The sequence below is a fragment of the Aedes aegypti genome, chromosome 3, assembly GCF_002204515.2.
Source record: "Aedes aegypti strain LVP_AGWG chromosome 3, AaegL5.0 Primary Assembly, whole genome shotgun sequence".
Lineage (NCBI taxonomy): Eukaryota > Metazoa > Arthropoda > Insecta > Diptera > Culicidae > Aedes > Aedes aegypti.
Window position 1 is genome coordinate 62522425 of NC_035109.1, and position 6066 is coordinate 62528490.

Genomic DNA, 6066 nt, shown 5'->3' on the forward strand with positions numbered 1-6066 from the left:
TCTATAATTTTAAGCCTTACGCGTTTCTCATTTACACGGAATAAAATAAAAATAAACGAGTGAGGTAATGACCAGTTGAACATTTGCATTATTAACCTCTACGTTTACGATCATCGACAATTCGATTTTTTGGAAACCACTTTCACGGTGTGTTTCGTAGAACAACTTTATTACAAAAAAAGGTAAGTCTGAAACTTCGCCACAATAAAGTCAAGGTCTCTCGCGTTCATTTGCTGCAAAAACCAAAAAAATCGGTCGGGGGATCTAGAGTAATTTTTTTTTTTTTTTTTTGTTTGATTTCGAGAGACTTGCTCATATGTTTGTATATTCGTATCTATGTGTTTATGTACATTAGGGAGAATGAAATTTTAAAAATGTTCGACAATCCAATCTCCCATATATTCCCTGTCATCCTTACTATAAAAATAGTTTTATGTGAAAATTTCAGCTTTCTAGGTGGTGATTTAAAGGTGACCCAAAGACAATATAGGTTTATATGGAAATTACTATGCAGAAATTTTAAGATATATTCCAAACACGCTTGTACTGTAATGTAAGTACAAACTTACTATCCCATTGTCAGTTGTCAGCCAGCGCTCGATCGAGTCGGTCGGCTTTTTGCTTTTGAGCAAGCGATCGTTAGTTAACACTGTGGAATTCCATTGGTGATTTTATTTACAATGGCTACCACACGAAAAAATACGTTAGTTGTCGATTTTAACGTGCTTCCCGTGCGGCCAAGTGCAGGAGACATTCACAAGTTTCTGTGCAACAAATTGGAAATTCAGATGGCTTCCGTCAAAAATCTCCAAATGCACAACATTAGGAATTGTGTCCTCGTTGAGATGAACGAACTACAAGAAGCAGAGAGAGTAGCTGCGGTGCATCATTTGAAGCATTCAATGACGTCAGAAAATAAAAAATTCAACATTCCTGTTTACATGGAAGATACTGCGACGAATGTCCGCATCCATGATCTACCGCCAGGAATACCAAACGCAGTTGTCGCTGATTACATGAAGCAGTATGGGAAGGTAGTTTCTGTATCTCGTGAACTGTGGAAGAAATTCTTCCCCGGTGTCCAAAACGGTGTTCGTGTGGTACGTATTGAACTCCATAAACACGTACCGTCATTCGTGCGGATTCAAGATCAGCTTACGACTGTATCTTACCGTTCGCAAATCCCCACCTGCCGGCGATGTGAAAGAAAAGCACACCCTAAGCAAAAGTGCACTGAAGTAGCAGCAAGCGTAAAAAACCATCAAACCACAAAGGAGTCATCATGCGATACCCAACAAGCTGTGTGTTTGGCTGACAACCCAGCACAGATAAATGTCCCTGTAGAGGTAGACGCGAATTGCAAACGAACGCAACATTTTCTACAGCAACAGACAAAGCGGAATGTTCGTCAGATGAGCCCGTTGGATAACTCACCACCGCGGAAGAAAGTAGATCACAACACAGAGCCCATGCCAGCCGTCCCTCGTACAATCGGCAACAATGACAATGAGATGGAAAAAGAAAGAAACGATGACGAGAGTACAGACTCTGACTCAGGTCCAGATCCCGAACCAGATGATGTAGCCGGGTGGAGAATTAAATTCGACAAGCGATCAAAACGGCAAGATAAATTTATTGCTAAATACTGTAAATGAAATGAATTTGTAAATATGAAATTGTATTGTAAAATGATTGATCTTTATTCTGACACGAATGCACCTGTTCGGTGTAAAGTGTCGTTAATAAAAAAAAAAAAAAAAAAAAAAAAAAAAAAAACTATCCCATTGTAAACACTCATTCTTCAAACCATAATAAAGAAATTTGCTGAAGAGAAATCATCATCAATTCAATCCGACGGATAGCAGAAGAGATATTCATGAGTTCCCAGGTAACAATTTGAAGCTGCTCAAACGCTTTTATAGCTAATTCAATTAAGCCTTTGTTTGAACAAAAGCTGTTCATAGCCTGCATTTGCTGTTGTTCAGCTGTTAAACATCTAATTCTGGCGATTTTATTCAGCCTTAAGATTAAATGAAGCTATATAGAAGGCTGAATAAAGGTCTAGCATGCGCTTATTCAGGCCTCTTTCAATAACCATAATTCTATTTTTAGAACAGATGGCAACCATCGTAAGCTTAACGATCGCTTTGTCATCCATTATTCAACAATTAACAAAAAAAAAAATAAAAAGTATTTACAGGTTTATAGTTTTGGGTTTTATCAACGCAACTAACAATTTCAAACACATAGTGTAGAAAAGTGCTGGAATTTAAAGTTGAAGATTAGTAAATATGTGCCAATGAGATTTGAACTGGGATTCGCTGATTTACAACCACTTACCTTGACATCTGCTCCACATGAGACTGTGTGAACATCATCAACAGCAAGGGACTAACATATTGTTATGTCTGAATAAGGGCTGTTTTAAAGGCTGCATTGAGGCTGAAGAAGTGATAACAGTGCTATGCAAAAACACTTGAGTTAGCTGTCAAAGTGTGTTGTGATTTTTGTTACAAAATAGAATCCTCGGTAATTTTTAATTTCTGCTATTTAATTGTTGTCAACGCAAGTTGGTAATGATTTCGATTTCGTACACTGCCCATACTCGCATAACAGTCCCATTTGTATAGGGAATCCCATATAATATAGGACTGATATGCGAGTATGGGCAGTACAGTTAATTAAAAATGTTACGAAGAAATCTGCGTCATCGAGTATAGTGTTCTATTTTGTTGTTACACAAGGTCATCGATGCCGGATTCAGGGTTTTTTCGACAAATGATAGGCCCGTGTGCGTTTACAGCATGTCTGCTTCGGATGTGAAAAATTGTTGTTCGATGAAACAGTTTTATAATAATTAATTTAGTGTTCGACCCAATGTAGGTATATATTTCGGTATGTATATTTTTTATCAACATACAGGTGAACAATTTTTCGACAATGGCTGTTGATTTGATTAAAGCTTTAAATAACCTTTAATCAATATCATTCAGATTGGCTGAACAAAAGTTAAAACTGTAGATGAAAAATAGTTTGTTCAACTCAATATTCAGCTTTGAGTATACTGCTGAATAAGAGTGTTTAATAAGCTTTTCTTCAAATTATTGTTCAGCTGTCACGGTGTTCAGCCTTGTACACCATTGATCAGCCAATATTCAGCAAATACTCTTGCTGTTCAGCTTTCATTATTTAGCTATTATTTAGCTCAACATGGGATAGTAGCCCTGCAAACATGTATACAAATTCAATAAAAACTAGCTCAAAGGGATTTGTTTCTTCAGCAACATCCTTCATTAAGGTTTGAGGAATGAGTTTTCAATATGTGAGGATAAGTCTCTCCTTACATTACAGTACAAGCGTGTTTGGAACATTTCTCAAAATTTCTCCATTGTAATTTCCATATAAACCTACATTGTCTTTGGGCCACCTTTAAGTCATCACCTAGAAAGCTGAAAATTTCACAGAATACTATTTTGCATGGTAAGAAGCATATGGGAGGGACCTTCCTTAGCCGAGTGGTTAGAGTCCGCGGCTACAAAGTAAAGCCATGCTGAAGGTGTCTGGGTTCGATTCCCGGTCGGTCCAGGATCTTTTCGTAATGGAAATTTCCTTGACTTCCCTGGGCATAGAGTATAATCGTACCTGCCACACGATATACGAATGCGAAAATGACAAATTGGGCAATGAAAGCTCTCAGTTAATAACTGTGGAAGTGCTCATAAAAACACTACGCTGAGAAGCAGGCTCTGTCCCGGTGGAGACGTTAATGCCAAGAAGAAGAAGAAGCATATGGGAGATTGTATTTTCAAACAATATTAAAATTTGAATCGCCCTAATGTACAATTGTTAGGATGTATATATAAATGAATATGCGTATCGTAAATTAATAACTGAATTTGTGTTGTCCGAAAGGTGGATAAGTCACTTTTGTATCTACAAGTTAAAAGATAAATCTCGCATAATTTATGATCTCGTCTTAAAAGCTATAGGTTTGTAGCTTGTTATTACTGTACAAACGAATGGATTTACACCTTATTTCACAATGCTACGATAAAGAGGAGATCCTTGATACACGGAATAGTTGAAAAGAGCGTTCAAATTGCCTTAAAACTGATGAAATATCATTAAATTGCTAAAACTTTCCTTACTTGTACCAATAGTTGCGGTAAAGTGTTCTTATAGTGGAGGGTCCCATAAGAAAACAACTGATTAACATGTTCATTAATTGTGCTTCTTGAATTTAGGTGGTCAAATGAATTTCCATCATGCTTAGTACCTCCACCAGGCATTGTAGAATTCACTCTCAATTGAGTATGAAGCACGATCCGAGCAAGCAAAGAAAAACATCCCATCTGTTGCGGTCCACGATCGTCATTGTATCGCAAGGTGTAACAAGTCTGATAAATGGAAGCAGCGAGCGAGAGCCCCAAAGAGAGAGCGATGATAAAATCCATTCTTCTCGCTTGTTTACCGTTGGAGATAGGTATTTTTCTTTATTGGCACGATAAACAATCCACGAACTTCCAATAGCAATAGTGTCCCCCAGGCTTGGAGCATGTTAAGAGGGATTTTATCATGCACTACTATCCCCCAATCTGATAAAAGTTGTAGCAGTATACGATAAACAGTCTCTCATAATGTGCAGCATGTTATGATAGTTACAGAGAGCGATACGTGAGAGATTCTCTCAATTTTCTCAGGATTCAATCCCTGACCTCCACTATTGGTACATCTACCCTAGTTGCTAGGTATCCTTTGATTGTTTTGTCTTACCGCATTTGGAGCTCATTTAGTCGAGTTTGCACCTCAAATGCAAAAAGCAATAACAACGAGCTACAGATTCGATTACTAATGGTTTTTGGGGTGAAGATACATAGAAGCCAAACCTTTAATTTTCAAAAGCACAAGTCTAGAGAAGCAGACAACCGGGAACTCACTGGTCACTCGATGGTGGCAACCAATCAATAAAATGTTCAACGCAAAATGTTGTCAGGTTCTCAAGATTTGTGCTCTTGAAAATTCGAGGTTTGACTTCGATGCATCTTCACCTTAGGACGAGGTCATAAGTTATGCGAGAAATAATTCCTAATAACTTCTTACATCATTATGACCAATTCAAGTACGATTTTCAAGGGTTTTCGAGGAAAATAATTAAAATGATGCTTGAGACAGTTTTGCGATTATGCGTATATCATATGTCATTTATGCTTATTACAGCTCTTTTGACCAAAAACAACTTTAATTTCCATGCCAAGGTATTCTTGCAGTTTGTCTCGTATCTCCATACGTTCAACCCAATTTCCCTCGTTCCAACAACACATATCCATAAATACTTTACACAAAATAAAAAAAAATGTTCTGGATCCCCCGACCGATTTTTTTGATTTTGGTCGCAAATTTAAGAAAAGTTTAATTGTTTTAAGTTTGAAATTTCAGACTTACCAATTTTTTTGCAATAAATTTGATCCACAAAGACACCGTGCTTCAATTGATAATAAAAGAGCAGGGTGATGTGCTTGTATCCATCGTATCAAGCTTTGATCTGTGAAAACTTGTATCATTAAGTGGTTTGACTGGTGTCGATTGCTTAGCATTTCTCTCGAATTGTGTTTGTCCATGCGATTTCGGTGGATAATTGAACTGAAGTTATTTATCGAAAAACAGTAGTTTTCTTGTATTTTTGGTGTACACGTGTACGAACTATAACAGCATTCACAAATTTACACTTGGAAAATGAATCAATGTTGCAGGTTAGTTGGAATATCCGACGTAGTGGCACATTTTAAGTGTGATACGACGAATAATAACTCTTACGACGAAGTAGAACGAAACCCTACATTACAACCTTTGGTACTGGCACCGTATTTTTTCACCACAACAAAAAGTTTGTCACATATTGCTTTATATTTCGCTTTTGCATTTGGCTATGGTTTTTCATTCAAACTGATAAAGGGCACAAACTTTGAAAATTCACTTACTAAAAATGCATAATATGCTCTTAATTTACCATAATTTCCAATTTTTATTCAATGTCTTTGATGAAGGAATGGAACCGCTTGCAAAAAT